We start from the raw sequence: 23,024 nt of genomic DNA on the forward strand, positions 1-23,024 counted from the left end.
TCTTCTGTGGTTTGGGAATGTAACAGTCCAACTAATTCTATCTCCTATTGTTGATCAGACATCCTTTAATGGAGCATCGTAGTAGGGGATTCTAAAGCCATGAAATTCCCCATCTCTCCATATTTACCGTGGATATTGTTGTTTGTAGAAGTGGTTTGGTTACTAGTGGGCTTTTGATGAATGGCAGGAGGGTATGGATATCCTGATCTATAGGCAGCTCCACCATTCTTCTGGTAAATATTTGGATGCAAGAGAATTGTTCTGCTCTGTCTGAGGTGGCTTAGTCTCCGTAGGCTTCAGCGCCAGTCTGATTGGCGAATCACAAATGTTTGATGCATCAGCCAGCAATGCATCTTCATCCATGGGATATGCTGATTGGAAAGTAAGTCCAGCTCTAGACATCCTTGGCTTGATGGAGAAGTCCAGCTCCTCACCAAAGAGTAGGTTCCTGTCATCGAATGAAAATTTCATGTCAGGATCTTTGGAGGTTTCAGCAAACAAAGTTTGGAAACAAACCCACTGCATAAATGAACACAATAAGCCAAAATGGTCCGGAATTTGGCCTTAAATATCACAGGTCTGGCTTGAAAATATAAGACTGCTGAAACTTGATTGGTCAAAAGGTCACTATGGTGTGTGGGCTGAATTATTCGCTTTTTCTACAGCAACTTTTAACAGCTGAGTAATAAGTAAATTACCGTAGTCAATTAACATTTCTACAGGGCTCGCATGTGCTCATGCTTTAATCATCCGTAGAATTTGTATCCCTGGTGCCACTGAACTACTCAGTTCACAGGCCTCATTTGATCTCTGCTTGACCAATACTTATTTAGCTATGCTGACCTCTAATACCATTCCCATAAAAAGGGACAGTAGGATTAATGTTAAATTGGACCCTACACACGCATGCTGACCAATCTTAGGTAACAATAACCTTCAATTTTGACCATTAGCATTCACCAACGTTTTATTATCTTTCCCAAGGAACCTTCTTTCATTAATAGCAATGGTGCAACATACAAAGTTTTCCCACTTGGGTGTTATTTTCTGCATCCACTTAATTCAATTATATTCTACATTTTCATGCATTTTAACTGTTACTTTTACTGAAGTAATGCTAACAAAATATTTATAAAACTGTGTGCTTTATTAAATATTTCAATCTGCGTGGGTGCATCAAGAGAATATTTGCTATGAAATTTAAGCTACTTTTTAAAAATTTCACATACTACTGATAAGTTAGCCTTCTCAAAAACAATCAAAATATATTGCACTACTCTCACTGAAACACAATATATTGTGTTTTCTCTCAGGCATAGTGGGAGTCTCTTTGCTACTCTTTTTTTACCATAACAGTCTACTACCTACCAAATATTATGATGTCGAAATTGATACATTATCTTTCCAGTATTGATAAAAATAACAAGTACACTGTATCTTAATATTTATGTAGTCTAAATTAATTTAGGTGTATGAATAATATTATTATATTGTGCCAAATTTATAATTTAGTATTATAGAGTAAATCAACTGCTTAATGATGATATTACTAATTTCTTTTCTTTTCAAAAACCTAATAATTATTATATACACACCATTATTACAAGATACCTTACAGTATTTCTTTGGTTTATTGACCTAAGTTGTGTTGATGAGCTTTGAACAGACAAAACTTCAGTCTAGAGTAGGATTTATGGCAAATCAAACAATATTTTAGGTCTCTACATAACTGATTATATTTTCACTTTCACCTTTGTGAAAAGCAAAAAAAAAGAAAAAAGGAAGACATTGTATTTTCAAGTAATACCTTTCATGTCAGTAATTATAGCTAACTTAATATCACAGTATCTTAACATCCAATTCTAATCCTTTCTTCCATTCATATGTGGCTTAATACAGTTCCTACACTGTATGTAGAGAATAAAGCAACAAAGGTATAACAAATATTATGCGGTGTTTTTTATGGAGCTATTGCTAAGCTGCAAGATCAGGCGATCTAGCAAAGATTACGCAGTGTTCTCCATGGAGATCTAACTAAGTTTATAAATTAGGTGAGTGAATTTCGCAAAACGTCTTTGACATATTACCTTGGAAAAACCCACTTTGAAGCTGAGAAGGCAAGGGTTACAAAGCACTTTGAATTCTATTTTCGAACTCCTACATACCATCTTCAGTTGTACAAATCGTCGATGCATTAGGTATTATCAGGCAAACGTTAGCACTGCCTATGTAGAGTTGACACGGATTGTTAATCGAAATGATATTTTAAATATCTCCTCAATAGGTCATCACAACTTTACAATACTATACATTATTTCCTTTTATAACAATATCTAGGTAATGACTGACTCACAAGTTCTGGGAACGCCTGTAAATGTCATAGCAAAAATTAGATTTTTTTTGCTTATATTTCTTTGCTTCTTATTATTACATGATAATTCAAAAACAATAGTGTCAACCAACTTCTCTGAGGTGACATAGTTTCAAACGGAGTATCCACTTTTATAAGTATTGTAAATAATTAATAGTAATTAAAAAATCATAATTCTAGTGTAAACAATATCATCATGGCTGGAGACGGATTGAATGGGCAATGAAGAAAAACTTTAATATAAGTTTAACATAACAGCAAATGTACAAATTATCATTACCCCTTGAAGTTAGCATTCTTAAAGAAATTTGGTGTTTCTTTAAAAAGCTTAAGTACATGGTAAAATAGGAATTACCATCCAATAATAGATAAACAATATATATTACACTTGGAACCTCATTGTATTTAGAACTTGGTTATACATATAACTTTCCTATGTTTATTGAAACATTGCATTAAAAAAAGACAAGCAAACAAGTAAACAAAACTTTTCAAAAAAGGAAGTAAATGTAGGGATTGCTAATATCCTTCAAAAACAATGCAAACAAGATAGTAAAAATGTCATTTGCATCATTCCTACATAACAGCACAGATAAGAATTAACATATAGTTATATATATATAACTATTCAATCACAGTTAAGTTTAATTTATTCTATTTTTGTTTGTTAACATTATACTACACTGTACGCCTGTGCTATTATGTAGGGATAATGCAAGTGTCATCCCTACTATCTTGTTTGCATTGTTTTTGAAGGATTGATATTAGCAATCCTTACATTTACTTTCTTTTTGGAAAGGTTTTCTTTACTTGTACCTGTTAGCACCACCAATCTTAAACTGTGTTAATCCAGTAGCTATCCTCCAATATCCTATTGATATCTCTTATTATGAAACGTTTTTGATAGCTCGAATTTACAGTTCAAAAAGCCGTTTTGGTCCCATTAATGTTTCGATCAACAAATCACCCTAGCACCATACAATTAAGGGGTTAGCACATACAATGTAACAAACACTACCATGTAACTCACAAAGGAAGGGTCACAACACGTTTTAATCTGAGGTTTTGATCTATTAGCTATTGCCTCCTGTTGTACAAACTGTTGCTGCATTAAGCTACCAGCACCAGCTATCCTAACTGTGTGTAGCAAATCCATTATTTGATAGTCTATAAAACAAGGATTTCCACTTTCTAGTGATAGTTTTAGCAGTGATGTGAGTGGCAACTGCACTCTGTGGCACATCCACAGTATTTCATTTCGCCACTCTGGGGCTCAGAAAGCAAGGGTCACAACAACGTTGCAGTTGGTATTTTTTCAACCAAATGATTACATCAAGGTTAGAGTGGGAAAAGATAGTGCTTTCATCTTTAGCTGAACTGGTTACCTCCTCTTCTCACTCTTTTTTAACCCATTTCAACAGAGTTTCATTGTTCTTGTATGGACGCAGCTGAGTGACATGTGATATGTACTTCTGTGCACTTTTTGTTGTTGTAACTCATATGTTAATGGACCATTTTGTCAGATCACGAGATGGGGTCCAGTCCAAACAGAGCATAGAGGCTTCTGTGCTTATGGCACATACCAAAACTACATCCAGTCTCCACTTTGATACATTTGATCTCTCACTGTTCTGTTGTAGCACTTCTCATGTCATATGACAGCCTTTCCTAGCTATTGATGCACAGACTTGTGTATATCAACTAATACAAAACTTAACCATTGAACATATTATTGTGGAAACTGTGAAACATATGATCTAGGAGGTGGATCATAGATCTGTCTACAGGAAGCAAACTTCTCAAATTAACACCCTGTTCATCTCTGTTCCAGTGTTCAATACACCATCATGATGCAACGTAAGTGTTTCTTAGCAAGCAGGCACTTGACAGTTTGTATCATCCTTTCCACTAATCTGTATGACTAGTGGTGGTAAGGTTAAGCATATTTCTTTACCAAACCGAACACTTTATACAACTCAGTGAATAGATGCCTGTTAAAGCCTGCTCCTTAATTTTAGTGCTCCACACTGCACTATACAGTGTTCTGCCAGCACATCAGCCAAGGAACTTGTGGAAGTATCGACCAATAGATAAGCCTCAGCCCACTTTGTGAAGTAATTGATGACCACGGGTATACACAGGTGACCTCTTTCCATTTCTGGGAGGAGACCAGCAATATTCAAAGCAATTTTCTTTAGAGGAGAACCAAAAGTTCTTCATTGGAGCTTACCTTGTTTGGGATGAATTTTCTCTTGTGTGGTACATACCATACAATGTTCACGCTAGTGTGGAATGTTTTGGCTCGAATGTGGACAGAAGAGCCACTATCAAACTTTAGCACAAGTTTATGTGACATCTAATGACCTCCAGTCGTTGTTTTGTGCATAATCTGGAGAATCTCATGCCTCAACGTTCTGGTAACCTCTAGCTGTAACACAGACTGAGAACCACTGCTCGTTGATTGATAACAATGGGATAACAACACCTTCCTACACTCATAACTCATTGTACAAGTGCCATAGTTTACGCGTGTCCTCGATTCGATCTGAGTTGGAACTGCTTTACCTTTTTGCATGATAAGAAGTTTCTATGCTAGATCTGCATCCTTCTCTTGCTCTACTCAGAGCTCGCAAAGCAGTAATCATGACATCCATCCACTAATGGCCTTAACTCTTATACAGTGTTCAGGACACAGGCATTCAACGGTATCAGGAATATATCCTCCTGGAAAATTGCTCTCCAAATGAATTGTCCCCAAAATTCAAACTATTGTATTTATAATCATTAAATAATAACCCAGCTAATACACAACATTGCTGAATAATTGTGCATTGGTAAAATCCACAACGTCATGCATTCATTATATGTTGTGACAACGTCGTGGCACTGTTATACGTTAATGGTGAATATACATATAGTAACGAAATAAAGAATTTATAAAATTCTGATAACAGTTTACATGTTTTAAAATACTGAAAAACATAATTTGATGTTATATGCACAACTTTTATTGAAACATAAACTGTAGTCTAAATAATATGTTTACTCTTTTTACTGTATTTGCCTACAGTTACTTTCAATACAACGAGGGATTCTATGAACAAACGGCCGGTCTAGCCATGGAATCACTACTCAGTCTCCAGTCTTAGTAGACATTTACATGGAAGACTTTGAAGAAAAAGCCCTCTCATCCACACATATAAAACCAAGTTTTCATAAACGCTAAATTGACGAAACTTTTGTTATCTGACCACACAGTCATGAAAACATACCGGCCTTCCAAGAATTGGACCCGAAGACGAAAGACTTTCGAAACGTCGTCCTCTACATTTGTGCATTTTCTACAATATCCAGTTGCCGCCCATTTCAATGTACTCATCATCAATAGTCTGCCTAAAGAATCTATCAAAGAACATTGTTCTCAGTTATTGCCCAAAGTCAAATCTCGTCTCAAAAGCACATCTTTAATAATAATGTTTGCTCTTATTTGTTTGCATCAACGAGATATATCAAGGAATGGTCAATAAATTGTTTAAATTTGCTGACAACATTAAAGCTTTGGGTGTTGCTGGCTGTGAGGAGGATGCTGTTGCTTCACTAAAGATTGTGGATTATTTAATATGTTGGGTGAATAAATAAAAGATAGCTTTTAATTATAATAGATATATAAGGTAATGCATGTGGGATATCACAATTTGAATAACGAGTATAATCTAGATATGAATAACTTTAACATTTTAATGCAAGACAAAGATATTGGAGTTCTGGTTGATCAGTCTTTTAACCCATCCAAGCAATGTGCTATTGCTAGTGGCAAGACAAATACGATTTTAGGTTGTATCTGGAGACATTTTAAAGTTTAAAAGGGTTATAATGTTATTTTAAAGGTCATTGGTTAGGTCACATTTGAAGTACTGTGTTCAATCTCGGACTCCTTCCCTTAGAAAAGTTAAGTAAATTGTTAGAAAGAGTTTAGATGAGAGCTACAAGTTAATACCTGGGATGGAAAGGTTGTCATGTGAGAATAGGTTAAGATCTCTGAATAATTAAACAAAAACACCAGATAGGCAAGCATAAAAAAACTCAATAATTAAGTACAGAAAAACACCTGACAGAAAAGCATTGAAAAAAAGAACAAACTCATCTGTTAAATGTAGAAAACCGTCAAATAGGAAAAGTGAGGCCAGACGCTATAGCAAAGAATAGGCATCGAAAGAATATAAGCATTTACAAGAAATAAAATCAAATTACCCTGCAACCTTTTCTAGTGCAACGAAGAATTTTAATAAAGGTATTATATCAAGAGACTTAAACAACTTGATCTTACATGTTTATGTCTCATGATATTTTCCTCCCCAGTTTCTGGAGTTAAATACTATGTTAAACGTTTTATCTTTATCTCATGTTTCTCTTCTGTCCCATTCCTCGACTTTAAACCGGTTTCTGAAAGACTACATCTAGTCAGAAACCCTGAACTAGGCCAAAACAAAAGGTGAAGATCAAGCGTCTATACAGAATCCCTGCACTATAATAGAATATCTATATAAGAAAAAAAAAATAGGAAATCAGTATTATAAAAGTCAGTTTAAAATAAAAAGCTCGAACGTGTGATTAACAAATCTCTCAAATGTCTTTATACAACTAGACAACGTATCACAAATTTAAATATTTAGAATTATTTTAAATGTTCATAAAAAAACATAACTACCAATTTACCAACCATTGCCAAATCATTTCTTTTTCAGATCTTATCTCTCTGAATTTCTATTTTTCTTGAAGTAATATTGTTAGTCGCTAGGAGTCTCAAGTATTATCTCGATCGGCCGTTTGTTAACTCTGAGGATCAACGACTATGGTTTTCTATCCCTCGCTGTCTTCACTAACATTCATAGTTCAAGCTTCTCATCTCCAAACCATTTTCTAATGCCAGAGATCTAAGTGTGTTTGTTTGTTTGAAGTTAAGCACAAAACTACACAATGGGGTATCTGTGCTCTGCCCACCGCGGGTATCGAAACCCGGTTTCTAGCGTTGTAAGTCCGCAAATATACCGCTCTGCCACTGGGGGACAGATCTAAGTGAGTCTCTACCTGTCACTTGATTTTCTTTCTTCGATTTTACCCATCAGAATGTCTGTCAGCCGTCCATCAGATCTAATTATATGTCCAAACTAGCGCCGCGCCATCTTCCGTTTTCTATGTCCACCAGTTGTCTTTGCACGTTCTTCATTAGTTTTTCTTTTTAGGTAGCCAGTCTTCGTCATTCGTCCATAATAACATATTGGGTTAAAGTTCACTTCCAGCGGAATCACATATCGAGACAAGCTACATTGTATTCTTTGACAAATTGAAGACGAAAGGCGGAAGACTTACGAAACGTCGTCGTCTATATTTGTGTTTCTACAACAGGCAGTTGCCGTCCATTCAACTAATTTTAAAGCTACATTGTGTTCTTGATATCGGAGTATTCTGGTTTGTTCTTATATGCTCGATTATATTCCTATACTGTGTTTTTGAGTACCATAAAATTCAACTTAAATTTATCAATTTTTTTTAAATATTTGCTATATATATATATTATACTTATGCAACTACTTCCTCAATATATCGGGTTTATAATTCGACACTGGAGGTATCTTGTGGTTACTTATGGTTTCCGTCCGCATACGTTGCATGAGATACAACGAGCGTAATCAACTTACCTATTCATCGACAATTAGCTCATCTATGTTTAAACTAAAACACTTGAAATTTGCATGTAAATTACGTTTGAATTGACTCATTTCATCTTACATGTGCGAACACAAAATCAGTAATCAATAATAGCTCGTTTTTATAATATTCGTACATGCCTTACCTAACATATGAGGAAGGTTATTGATTAATGATAAGCAAACGTTTGTCGCGCTTGTTAACAAAGCAAAGGGATCAAAATTCAGAACCTTAGTAGTAGCAGGATCCCCCTACATCTGTATTACAGGGAGCAATAGCCATTTCGACCCTCCTAATAAATTAGATAGCTTTAAAATTCCCCAAACTTTAAGTGTGTTTTGGTTCAAAATAGTAATTCGCTGTAACAGATGAAGATTTTAAAGTGAATCTGGTAGCAGGAGAGAAAAACTTCGATAAGATAAGGATTCTAAAATATAAATAGAAGTTCGTCATTGAACTGCTTACATTTTCACATATTTCGGGTTCGAAACCGAGCTCATATTATTGATGATTGGTGGTATACTGTGGTACTTACCAGTTTTCTTCTTTCTGGTCAGTAGTTGAAATTTATAGAGGGCGGTAGATAGCCTTAGTAATTTTTCTGTGAATACAGAATATAAATAAAAATCTTACCACCCACACTGCATTAAAGTTGGTCCAAACTGCTTCTCTAATTACAAAACTTTTTTTTTTGCGGGGTGGCAGAGGGGGAGTATACTGCCAACTTCTCTAACTTCTGCTCGCACTTCTGACAATCTTGATTCACTTTTTACTTCGGCTCTCCAGACACACTCATTTTGCTTCCGACACCTATGCATTTTATCGTTGCCTCTCTCTCTATACTTGAACAATATAATCGATTGTAATATACTGGGCGCATAAAGCTACTGAACAACTTTCGGCGAGGATTTTCACCGTTTGAAGAGAGTACTTCCTTGTAAACTTAACGACCTGTGCTCTGTGATTACTGAGCACAGTGTTCTGTTGGCAGTGAGTACGAGACATGAAGGCATATGAAGTTATTAAGCGTCTCTCACTTTTTGTTCATGACAATAACTAAATTGAACAACTCTCGCTCACTATGAGCGTGTCTAAACACAACTGAGCAAATTTCGCTTATGCAAAATAAAATGGTAGCCGCATACAAAAAAAAAAAGATCCAAGATGACTCAATGGTTAGCTTCAGAGCTTATGACGCTAAAATTCGATACCCGCGGTAAGCATAGCGCAGAGAGCCCATTGTGTAGTTTTGCGCTTGGAACCTACAAACAAGCAAACTAGTGTGCAAAACTACACTATTTGTGTCATTAAAAGTGGATAACACTCACTGAAGGCATTTATTCAATTAACTTTTGTTTGTTTGTTTGTTTGTAGTTAAGCACAAAGCTACACAATAAGCTATCTGTGCTATGCCCACCACGGGTATCGAAACCTGGTTTTTAGAGTTCGCCTTCAAACTTACCGCTACGTTTTGGTTATTGTACCGTTAAAGTTAGGATTTTCATTATTATTAGATAAATGTATTGTGATAAAGATTTTGTTCCATAACAAGGGACCATAAGACAAAAACTAACGTCGGTACGTGGGAGTACTAACAGAGAACAGATTGTTAAATTACACAAGTATTAACACCTCGTTAAATTATTCAAGTAACACACTCTTTAAAACTGTAAAAATTGTCACTGCGAGCCGATCAGGATCCTAAGGTTTCTCTAGCATATGTGACCTTGGTTTACTCACTGGGTTCATGGACGAAAGTGGACCAGTTTTGCTCCTCACTATCAGCTTGTGCGAACCTTCTGACAAATGTCGTTTTCACTGAGAGCAAAATATGACTAGGTCAGTAAATTCGCACACCCGTTTGGTACACCTGAATTCACCATGTAACGGATCAAAACTAGATAATTAAGCTAATTTTGAAACATAATTTATACATTCTATTTTTCACTTTTAAACGTTGGTATGAATAATCTATATTCACTTAGACTGCAGTTATACATATTTACAGTCGGTTCATTTCAGCTCTAAAATCTGAGGTGTGCAAAAAAATGTAAGATCTCTCTCTATATGAAGATTAAGAGTTTCAAAGAAACGGTTTAAACATTAAACGCGCATATATATAAACTAGGTAACGTACCTGTTCGACGCACGAGGAAGACATAGAGGTTCAGGAACTAACATGGGTGGTCATATTCTAATGTCAACTCGCATGTTCCTTCCATGGGTGTCCTAAGAGTGTCTTCGAAGTTTGATAGAGAAAAATAGAATAGTGCGGCGAACACATAGAGGCGTAGGCGAGCAGATCCAAACAGCGACTCCACTCCCCCCTCTCCCGTCACTCACCGGAGAGGCCCTAAGGCCATTCCAAATTTGCTTCAGATCGATCATAGACTGAAAGTATAAAAAGCGTTCACAACGAGAAATAGTAGTCCCTCATGAGTAACACGGGGGGCCAAATCCTAACGCCAATCCCACCATGTCACTCCCAGAGGTGCTCTGAGAGTGTGCCTTTGAAGTGTGGTAGAAAGTAATAGAAACACAATTAGGGGTGAAGGACATATAGTCAGACCTACATATACATATAGATAATGTTTCAGATAACCTGAAGGACATATAGTCAGACCTACATGTACATATAGAAAATGTTTCAGATAACCTGAAGGACATATAGTCAGACTACATATACATGTAGATAATGTTTCAGATAACCTAAAGGACATATAGTCAGACCTACATATACATGTAGATAATGTTTCAGATAACCTAAAGGACATATAGTCAGACCTACATATACATGTAGATAATGTTTCAGATAACCTAAAGGACATATAGTCAGACCTACATATACATGTAGATAATGTTTCAGATAACCTTTTGTATCTCGTCGTTCACTACTGAACGAAAAGCCTTCTTGTTTGTAACTTGTGGAAAACAACTGATAAGTCTAAAATACGACTTTTAACACTTCTGGCTTGACATACGAAATGAACAAATTAAGAGATATGCAGAGAAAACAACAACTTTCTGGCACTTTTACACAAACTAGAATAGCGCGTTCACGTGGTACTTTTTGTCAGACATCCAGTACAAAAGATCTCCTACTTTAATAGGCAGTTATTAATATTTTACTAATGTGTAAATAAATGGAAACAACAAAAGCATTAGTTAGTTATTACTAGCTTATGAATGGCTAACAGAATGGTAACAAGCAACCGTTTCATTACTATCTTCTAAATGTACAATAGAATGATAGCGACGTATTTATTTTCAATCAGTTACTATCTTTTGAATACCTAATAGAATGTCAAATGGAATGGTAACTACAATATTATTAGCTAGGTTATTATTAACTTCCTAATGCATTATGCAATGACAATAAAAGCAATGGCCAAGTTGTCACAATCTTCCAAACGTACAATATAATAGAATAACAACGATATCAATAACCATATTATTGCTATTTTTTTTTAAATATTTAACGGAATTCTAACTACGACATTAGTAACGATATATCTTCTAAATTTCTAATAGAATAGTATTTATAGTTGCAGTAACCTGGTTATTACTATCTTCCAAATGTGTAATAGAATGGTGAGTACACAATTAATAGTCGAGTAAAGATCACGAACGCATTATGGAATGGTAACAGCGATAGTAATGATAACAATTATCCCCTCCAACAACCCACCAATCCCCACACACACAATAAAGGCTTATAATGCTAAAAACTAGGTTTAAATACCCGTGGTGGGCACAACACAGATAACCCATTGTGTTGCTTTGTGGTTGTTGTAGACCGCTTCTGACATCATCTTGTTACAATGGTGCTTCCTTTTCCCTTCACCTTATTCCTATTGACTCCTGCTGATATACATAACATCTTGCTGTTTATTAATAACACATATATTTCGAACTAGGTTTTGTTTGTTATTGGCAGCATATTATTTATTCCTTTTCTTTCTCCGTTACATCTCTTCGTTTTTTTCTTCTCCTTACCTTAATTAAACGCCTGTGCTTTATATATTCCTTTCTCTAAAAACAGCACCTAACACACCAGTTTCCCTTATGTCGCATTAAAACGTCTCATGATCATAAGAGGTTCTGTAACCTCCGAGCGGCTAAACAAGAAAAGCGCCCGATCCCTCCAATAATTTTCTAAAGACTTAGAGTGCTGCAATTCCCTAATACTTAAGAGACCACTTTCTAGCCTCTCTCAACCCCAACCGATGTTCCTTACACCTAACTTCTTAACAATGTTTAAATATAAACTAACAAATAAAAGCTATTGTTATCTTGGATATGGCTGTTAGAAAGGTAACCATGATAAAAGTAGCATCACTATCTTCCAACGTTCAGAATGATATCTTCATCACAGTCTAATTACGTTTCCAGGTTTATTTTCGAATTTCAGCAAAGGTTTTAGTTGCTACATTTCCAGAAAACAGCCTGATAGACCTGAAAATGAGTGTGGTTCTGGGAGAGGTGAGACTACTGTAAGTTGTTTGTTTGTTTTAGCGTTGTTGACTGAATAAAAGTGCAAATTTAATTTTGAAAGAAAATATGCTTGAAACCTATTTAAGTTTTGTAAATTATTTCAGAAAAGAAATAACACCTTTGTTAGAATAATTTTTGTCTTAAATTGCTATGTGGAATATTTTAGATTATACAGAACGACAATGAATTTACGAATCATCTAATTTAATACTTTGTTTGTTTTGAATTTCGCGGCAAGCTACACGAGGGCTATCTGCGCTAGCCGTCCATAATTTAGCAGTGTAAGACTAGAGGGAAGGCAGCTAGTCATCACCACCCACCGTCAACTCTTGGGCTACTCTTTTACCAACGAATAGTGGGATTGATCGTCACATTATAACGCCCCCACGGCTGAAAGGGCGAGCATGTTTAGTGGGACGTGGATTCGAACCCTCGACCGGCAGATTATGAGTTGAGCTCCTTAACCACCTGGCCATGCTGTGCCCAAATAATGTTTGATTTGAAATTTTCATATTTAGTTTTGTTTTGTTTTTCTGAAGTTAAGCACAAAGCTACACAAAGGGTTATTTGTGCTCTGTCAATTATGGATATCGAAACCCGGTTTCTAGCGTTGTAAGTCCGCAGATATGCCACTGTGCCACGGGGGGGGGGGGCTAATTTAATGCAACCAAATAATCCGTCATTTACAAACACGATTTCCGTTGTCGCAATAATAAAGATCAAATGTTAAGAACTAAAATACAAGTTTTATGTACAGTGGCAGAAAGGAGGGCTTTGAATTCATAATGAGAATTATCACTGAAATTTATATTACCAGAGAATTATTTGGGTTTAAGAGTTAATATTATAGGATTAATAAAGTTGACAGTGTTTCTTAAACCTTAAAACGAGCGTATACGTGTTAATCCGTCTTGTTAGCAAACAATGCAGTTTAATAAGTAAATATAATTTAAAATAACAACCATTTTTAGTTTACGCTATAAAATTCTGTTGCTTGAGGCCGATCCACCTTCTCAAATACACACCACATGTTTCGATCTTCCTTAAGGTGTCCTCCTAAGGATGGATTGAATTGCTGCCTTTTCGCTAGTATATCAGTTCAAAATTAGAGGCGGTATGTGCAGAAAACACTTTACGTAGTTTTGCAAGAAAATTCTGAGATCAACAGTTCTATTACATTTATTAATTTTATTGTAAAAAAGTACATTCATTTTACAATATTCATCTCAATGATTTTAAGTAAGAACTTTTCAAAGTATTCGGTTTTTATATCCGTTGCGAAAGACAAAGGGAATGAGGGTTGTTATAAGATTTACCACAGTAATTTGTCTTTGTATGTTTTTAACGGTTTTATTGATTTTCACTAATTATATACTGAAATTAGCAACTAACAGAGCTGTAGGGGGCAAATTAAAAATGAGGAGTCAGAGGTATATTTGACCGAGCGAAGGGAGAATATGTTCACCCATTAGGGCCCTAAGGCAAGACCTGGAAAGTTTTGTGTTCTGGATTAACATTTACACATTCTCCTGCTTTTGCTGAGAGTGATTTTCCTAATTTTGATACATTTTTAATGGAACAGATTGAAAAATATGGGAATCCCCCGCTTCCTACGCCACTGGCAATTACTGTCTTGTTTACTGCAAATTGTACAAAATAATGTGGTTTTCAGGAACGAAACATACATTCAGAATTCAACCGATATTTAGATATTTAATCATGTAAATTTTATTAATAAAGTTTAAAACGATAAAAAGTGACGAAACACTGAAATTTCACTAGTATTAATAGGTCCATTTAAACTCGGAAAAAATTGTTCTTATTATTTTAGTTACATTAATAAGCCACGTGTATATGAAATTTATACGACTAACAAATGATGCTTCAGACAGTAGTGACTGTTATAAACATTACGGAAGTCATAAATGCTGGCATATGTAACATCAATTCACATATCTTACTGTAGTATAATACAATAAATATTTTCAAAAGAATTGTAATGAAATAACTGGGAACAAATAATGATATTCCAAATAAAGCATACGTATGTCAGTTATAGTTCACTGAAAAGCAAAAGTATTTTCCAGTTTTTTTTGTTTTTTCTATCATAGGATGATGTTGTACGTGACCGTCTTACATTTGTTGGCTGAGTGAGAATAGGTTACGGCGTGTTATCAAAATCTACATTGTATTGTATTTACCCGATTAGCCTAATTTCCCTTTTAGATTGTTCATTTCTCTTGTCACCGGATGACAATCGTGTGTGTGTGTTAGCCGTTGGAACGATGATGAAATTTAGACCGGATTTCTGACACGAAGTAGGCTTTAAGTTCTGAGTGGTATAAGCAAGATTTGAAGTACTTTTCGAAACTGTACAGTAAGGCGAGAAGAACAATCGTGTCTGACCCTATAACCTCCGACTCACACAGTGGAACAATTCGTGACGGGTGACATGAAGAGTATATCGTGAGTAAGCTAATACATCCTGTTCCCACACAGGATTTGCTACTAATACGATGTTTTTCCCGACACTTACCACTCAAGTGGTTTCACTTTCAATTTTAAACCCGATAAACAGATGTTACTGCTTGTTGTAATCCTTTAAAATGTTCATCACCAAGTTATAACTCTTACAATAGCATGGTTAACTGTGTTGGAGTTAATTTGATATAAAACATAATTTCCTGTTCGGTTGAGAATCTGTCTGTTTCTTGCGTGTAATGCATACTTTTTCATTATCACTACTTCTGATCTTGAGACGTGGTCGAATAATTCTTATTATATTCATCCAACAGACTGACGAAAGCTGATGTTCTTTTGTGGTTATTAGGTCATCTCTGGCGAGCAGGAATGGGTCATGAAAAGAGCTGTTAAGACACGTGTCTTGTTATGATCAAGAAAACCCTTAAAGTCGGCCCTACCTTTTTATCTTACGGTGCATGGTGCGTCACGATTATCTTAATATCTTTAAGAGTTTTATCTTTTATGTCCCTCATGACATTGAAGTAGGTAATAATGGTAGTAAAATTAAAAGGCGGGACAAGGATTTGTTTGTTTTTTTTTCCTTTACTTACGCTGAAATGTAGGCGAGATGGTCGAGATTCTAAACAAATATAAAGAAAAAATCTCTACCTCATTATCTCATACAAAACGCAGCTGTAATCAATAAACGAAACAGATTAGCAACGTCAACATTTAAAAACAACAAACAATCAGTTTGTTACGGATCGAAAAGGGAAAAAGTACCAGCACATGCTCATGAGATGGATGCTCACATGAAGAAAAGGTTCAAACATGTAAAACCAAATATTACTGCCAATGAATGCACTGATATTCACGTGTTTCCTACATCTAAATAATACAATTTGATTTTTTTTATTATTGATTTGTAATGCCATGGAGAACATGTTACTTTATTTTTTCTTTATGAGTAGGCAAATAGCAGCTACTAGTTACAATTTAGTTAACTTTTTTATGTTTGCTACTTTTTAATCTTGTTTTATTTTCTTTATGGATAAACACATTTCTATAAGAATTTAGCTCCTTCTTTCAATTCAAAGGAAAACTAAATTTGTCCCCCGGTGGTACAGTCTTCGGATTTACAACGCTAAAATCAGGGGTTCGATTCCCCTCGGTGGACACTGCAGATAGCTCGATGTAGCTTTGATATAAGAAAACACACATAGAACTAAATTTTCTGCACATACATGATCACACCTGTAACTAAGGCTAAAATAGCTGGTTGTACTGGTTACGATTTAACAGCTATTTTGGATATGATACTATGTAATTTTCATCAAATTTTTTCAATTGGTCTTTTTTTATTTTTTAGAATAAAAATTGACCATATGGTTTTTCTAGTAATGAAGTCTCGTGGTGGTTTGTCGGTAGGCTCAAAATCTCTAACGGTAAAATTCGGAGTTCGATTCCCCGTAATGAAAACTCAGCTCAGATAGGCGATTGTGCAGCTTTGAGTTTAAAAAATTAGTAGTAAAACAAAGAAAAAAAACACGAAATTCATATAAAATTTTGTCAATAAACCGTAGTAGCTTCAGCACATTTTTCAGGATTATTAATCAAATTTCTAGGGTTTTTATGCACGGCACTAAGTTTCTATAAAGCTTGATGAAAACACTGAATTGTTGAGACCAAGTCCTGCGATATCATAAAAAGGTGGCAATGAAATTTAGAATTTTTTCCACCATTGAGAATTTTGTATTTTAGGGCTTGTTATTTATTGAATATTAACATTACATTAATCGTATTCAAACAATGAAACTGACTGTATATATAAATTGAAACTTTATTGTCAGTAATTAAAAAAAAAATGAAATTCTAAGTAGAAATGAAATTTTTTTGTTGTCTCACTACAAAATTTTGGAATTTTACAACCTAAAGAATTATAACAATACTAAACCAAATTAGCTGACTTTTTTATAGCCGAAACTATATATTATTTAGTAAGTTTTTAGTAAGTCCCATGCAGTTTGGTTAAGGATTTCCATTGTAAAGGGGAAATTCAGAGGATATCTGTGGCACCCTGATATCCCCAGACTCTCTGTAGTGTACTTTTGCTACTGAACTTCCGTGAGAACTGTTTCATTTTGACTAACAATTTGCCACAATGATACTTGTCACAACTATTACTCGAAAGTTCCAGGATAACCGTTTTATGTTAACTTTAGACTCTAAGTATTGTTACGTCATATTTCTCAGTCTTTCACCTGATTATAGGGATCACACAAAACTGAATTTTCAACAATATATTCACATCAACGGACCTAAAATTTCTGATGAAAATCACTTCAATTGCAGATATATTTCCGCACATTCCTTTTAATTTATCCATTGCAGATTCAAAATCAGAATCATGTTACAACAGAGGCATTTCTTACGCTATCAATACTCGTCAGTTAGGCTGGAAGACGAGAGGCAAAATATTCTTTTTTTTTGTCCTGTCATTTCATTCTAGCCCGGAGAAATGGCAGGCAATCAAAGGGCTTTCTTTGGCCAAAACATGTGATGAAACTTACAATAGCTAGTGCATAATTGACTTGTAAGTGTATGAATTATGCATAATGGACTCGTAAGTGTATCAGTTCTGTATATTGGACTTGTAAGTGTATGAAATCTAGAAGACTGGCGTGTGAAGGAAGATATGATTTGGAAATTAAGTTTACTTCTTTTCAAAGACAGAAAAACTGGGGAAAGGTAGAAATAAAAATAATCATCAGCTACCTGGATAAATATAACTATGTAAATTTGGATTGGGATATCCACATGATTAGGATCATCAACTGAGAGTGACATAACATACAAGTTTAAGAGACGATAAGATGGCGGAAAGAGTTTCTATGGAGGATGAATATTCTGGCTGTGGACATTAGAAAATATTATATTTTGAGAAAGAAAATATCAGCTAATATATTAAGTTCGAAGTTTTTGTAGACGTACAAGTATAGGAAGAAAAGTGTTTCTATCACACAACTCCTTTTGGACTAGGTAATGTAATGTCGTTCCAACACTAGAAGACGAGTATAAAAGGTATGGGAAGCAGAAACCTTCCAGAATGACGATATGTGATACATGATCAAAGGACTTATAAATGTGTTAAGGAAGTGGCAGACTTAAACTCCTAGGAGGTTCCTATTAAGCATTGTAAGAGATTGAGACATTGAGTGACTTAGTGATTATGAACTGAAATCTAGACTTTCCAAGTTTATCGAAGACGACACTTAGATATTTAACAGTGTTATAAAGTTGAATTGGAATGTTGTTGTTGTGTTGATGTAAACATTAAATAACAAATGGTTGCTACATGGGGACATCTTTCTCTTTTCAGGACAAAAGAGTATCGCTCTTTTTTTTTATGGCGTAAGGATAAGGCGCCCGTGATGACTCCAAGCCAAAATGGTGTTTACTGCAGCCTGAAGAAACTTATTGAGAGTTACAGGTGGCCACAAAAGCAGTACCATCGGCGTATTGGTATAATGAACAGAATACCTTGGGTTAGAAATATCGGCAACATAAAGAACATGTATAAGACGTGATAGAACTGAGCCTTGAGTACCTCCAGCAGAAACATTGAAGGATCGAGAGAGAGTGCACGTCTTTCACACAGAAGTGAGTTGATAATTCGGATGTTGGTAAGTGGTAATATTAAGTTCCGTATTTTGTAGATTAAACCACGGTTTCAGACAAGAGTCAAAAGCTCATTCAAAATAAAAAATAATATACAAATAGGCTTGCTAGTGTTAAAATGATTGGAGATAGCGCCCCATAATTTCAGAATCTGATTAATTGTTGATAGTTGTGAACGAAACCAATCCTGAGTACATGGCAAGAGTTGATGATCAACAATAAATCAATGGAGTCATTGAACTAAAATATGTTCCATGTTTTTACTAACTAAACTGGTAAGACTGATAGGGCAATAAGAAACAACATGTAATGGAGGCTTATTAGGTTTCAGGAATAGTAAAATAATAGAATTATTCTAATATTCATTTTTATGTCATTTCATTCCAGTCCCAGTATGAAAATTGGTGGGCCAACAGAGGGCTGCGCTCTCTCTCCTTGGCCAGGAGAAGAATCTAAATGTAGTTAACTGTGGAGGTATGGATGGGAAGGTGCAAACCGTCTAATATTCTCTGAAGAGCTATTTATGCATGCAGCATAATATTCAGATCTACCTATTATCTCACACAAGTCACTGCTCAATACCAGAACTTGTGGTTGGGCTGGATCATAGACATACTAAAATACTAGATCGTGTATTGACACTGTAATCTGTCTGATTTGCTGAAGATAGTGACGTGTGCATCTCACCATTTTTGGTACGATTAAAACATCAACATCGACTAATTTCCGTGTGTATTTATTATTCTAACAAAATGCTGAGTTGTGCGGCTTACGGTTGTACAAACAGTACAAATGCTTTTCGGGGACAAAACGTTCATCAGGAAAAACATTTCACAAGTAAGTTGATCTAGTTGAATTAGCTAAAGAATATTTATTTTAGACAGATAGGTTAGAGCATATAGGCGTGGTTACTGTAGGCCTTTAGTGCTTTACTATAGTACACCAGAATCACTCAGCCATACCTCTGTACTTGTACTACACAATAACTAATTAAGATAAATATTGTGACATTCAGAAATTCAGTATATCATCAATGAATTATGCTAATAGTAATAACATAATGAGGGAAAGAACAATTAAATTCAAATTTAGAAGTAAAAATCATTACTACAATTTACATTCTCCCTATATTCTGGCTTTCATATCAGGGAAGGTATGGTGTAAAATGCTTTATTATAATAAAATGAGTCACAGAATAAACTCATAAAATATGTTTCTTTCAGGACTGTTTGATGGAAGTGATTATAGGCAAATCTGCTTTGAAGGCATACCTAAGTAATGGTAATATAATTAGGGACGTGCTATTGACAGAATAGTGTGTAAAATAACTGGTAATATATGATCTTGTGCTCCCAATACATTAGTTGAAGTATAAGATTTAAAAAACTTAGAAAATCACACATTAGTGTTGAAAGTAATTCTAAGAAGTGAGTGTTTTATTTAGAAAATATTTATGTAACAAGTAAGAGGTGTTACATTTTCTTTTCAGAGTTCCTAGGAATCCTGAAGAATGTAAGTTGGTTAAACTAAGGCGGTCCCTTGGAATCCTGAAGAATGTAAGTTGGTGAAACTAAGGCGGTCCTTAGGAATCCTGAAGAATGTAATTTGGTGAAACTATGGCGGTCCTTAGGAATTCTGAAGAATGTAAGTTGGTTAAACTATGGCGGTCCATAGGAATCCTGAAAAATGTAAGTTGGTGAAACTATGGCGGTCCATAGGAATCCTGAAGAATGTAAGTTGGTGAAACTATGGCGGTCCATAGGAATCCTGAAAAATGTAAGTTGGTGAAACTAAGATGAGAGAATTTCAAGTCATCTCCCCATGCTACCTTATGTTATTCTAAGTTATGTTATTCATAAGTTACAGTTTGGTAATTATTAGATAAATCGTCTAATGATCCATCTCATAGAGATAATACTAATTTGAAGCACTTTTATCTATTCAACTTCGAATACTCTTGTCTCTTTGTTTAGTAGATAATTTATTTAAATCTCTATAAGATGGAGTGTTATTGTAGAAAGAACTGCACTGGGAATCATAAGAATACTGCAGTTAAATTATATGACCCAAGTCTGTTAATATTGAGAAGTATAGTTCAAGCTAAATGTGAGATATCGAACAATATGTTTCAATAAGCTTCAAACGGTTGACTATTGGTTTATGGTTGATGATTTATTAAAGATGTAAACTGTACATTGTAAGGGATAACGTAAATGGGTTATTAATATTATATGTGTTTTGGGTATTTACTGCCTTTGTGAAAGTAAAATATACCAGATGTTTTGTTAAACTTCATGCAATGCATGAAGTGTACTTTATTGTAAAACTTAATTCGACAAGAATGCTATTTGAAGTTCTCGTATGTTTGTTGGAAAATGTGTCATTACTCTTAAAATAAAAACGAAATAACATAAGAAAATCAGAGTATTATGATTTGTTTTCTTTTATACAAGTTACAGCTTTTACAGTAATGATGACTATTTTTTAAACAGGCGCGACAAATATTATATAGTTTGAGCCTGAATGTATGTAAATTACACGTAACTGTTTGATTTTATGACACGAGGAAATTGTTATATTTGAAAAACATCATAAAGTACTAAAGAACGAAACCTGCGCAACTCTCATTTATTTCTTTTTTCAAATACTGAAAGAAAGTGTGTTTGTTTGTAATTAAACACAAAGCTATACAATGGGCTATCTGTGCTCTTCCCATCACGGGTATCGAGACCCGGATTCTAGCGTTGTAAGTCCGCAGACATACCGCTGTGCCACTGGGGGGGGGGGGGGGGGTAAGCGAGTGGGAATCTAATTTCTATTTCATTGCCAATTTCACAACAAACCAGTTTCTAAATACTCGTTGGAATGGTAGATTGTGCAATGTCTTTAGCATTTATGTAACGCGTGAGTTATCCCAATTTTTTGTAATTATCCGTGCGACCTAGGTTATTTGCTTTACTTTCATCACGACCAAAAAAAAAAGCATGGTGGGAGTAACATGATCTTTGGGGTTATCTTTATTATCATCCTTTTTCTAGTCAAACGTTTTAACAAAGAAACAATGCCTGTTTAAATCAGATATGGCAATCCAATTTGCGCTTGCGCTTTCAGAGCACAATAATAAGTAAAGTTTGGAAACGGTTTGAATCAGTAATGACGAAAATTTCATTAAACATTTAATATGGTGCCAAATGTACAACGTTTCGACAAGGTTTTGTAATCATCAGGTATTTCTGAAGAATTTTACTTGTAATAACTGTTGGTGTTCTGTGATGCTGTTGAGACTTGTGAGGTGTAATAGGGTATCTTAATTCAGCAGCATAAAGATGCCTAGTGTGGTTTGAACATTTGTCTAGGCAAGCAAGAGAAATACGTAACCTACTAAGAAAATATGACTGAAATGTAGTCTACCTTATCAAGTAATCATTTAGACAAAATGGTTTCTCCTATAACATCATCGAATAGCTATTTATGGACATTAAGAATATGAGGATCAACAAGATTATTTTTGTTGTTATGTACAAAGTTAAATAAGAAAATGTTGGATTAAACTGGAAGAGTACCGTTGGTTAAGTCGTTATATGAGTTTGAAGAATAACTTAGAACAAGTTATTAGATAAAGTATGGAGAATAACGTTGGTCAATTCATTAGCTGAGGTTAAAAAATAGCATTGGTCAAATCATTAGATGAGGTTAGAAGAATAACTTTGGACATTGCTCAAATCATTAGATGAGGTTAGAAGAATAGCTTTGGACATTGCTCAAATCATTAGCTGAGGCTAGAAGAATAGCTTTGGACATTGCTCAAATCATTAGATGAGGTTAGAAGAAAAGCTTTGGACATTGCTCAAATCATTAGGTGAGTTTGGAAGAATAACGTTGTTCAAATGATTGGATGAGGCTGGAAGAATAATTGGTCAGTGAATGAATTTCAAATCTACATAAATAGAAACGTAAAGATAATTGTACACAAATGTAGTCAATATTAAAAAAATAATTATAAATACAATGGGTTCTTAAACCAGAAAGATGATTCTTTATAAATCTTGAAAAAAAGACAAATTTTTCTATTCATGAAAACATTAGTTTCAGACCTGAATTTCAGTGTGAATTTGTTAGTTATGTAGATACTGATTCATCAGAGGTGTAAAAGATAACTATATTGGTGGTTAGTATAAGATTTATACCCAATTATTATCATTTTAGATTATCTTTCTATACTTTGGATATTTAAATGGGCTCGTAAGACAATGATGTATAAAACATCATTTATGACTAATCTGTTTGTGTGTTTGTAGTTAAGCTCAAA

The 23,024-nt window shown here is 34.7% G+C and overlaps 1 protein-coding gene and 1 long non-coding RNA gene across 3 annotated transcripts in view; one reads left to right on the plus strand and one right to left on the minus strand.

The window, feature by feature from the left end:
* LOC106458753 overlaps positions 1–10,407 on the minus strand; it is a 29,635-nt gene extending 19,228 nt beyond the window's left edge. The window contains exon 1 of the mRNA XM_022385064.1: positions 10,218–10,407. The gene's annotated coding sequence lies outside the window, so the exon portion shown is untranslated. The remainder of the gene's footprint in view (positions 1–10,217) is intronic.
* A 1,743-nt stretch (positions 10,408–12,150) lies between these two features.
* Positions 12,151–20,658, plus strand: LOC111085615. Of its 2 annotated transcripts, none has more exons than XR_002610423.1 (4): positions 12,151–12,573; positions 18,417–18,720; positions 19,103–19,552; positions 20,205–20,658. It is a non-coding gene; the product is annotated as an uncharacterized LOC111085615 (long non-coding RNA). The 2 variants fall into 2 exon arrangements; XR_002610424.1 differs by lacking the exon at positions 12,151–12,573 and adding an exon at positions 15,434–15,516.
* The last annotated feature ends 2,366 nt before the right edge of the window (positions 20,659–23,024 follow it).

This window comes from Limulus polyphemus, unplaced genomic scaffold (assembly GCF_000517525.1).
Source record: "Limulus polyphemus unplaced genomic scaffold, Limulus_polyphemus-2.1.2 Scaffold509, whole genome shotgun sequence".
Taxonomy (NCBI): domain Eukaryota; kingdom Metazoa; phylum Arthropoda; class Merostomata; order Xiphosura; family Limulidae; genus Limulus; species Limulus polyphemus.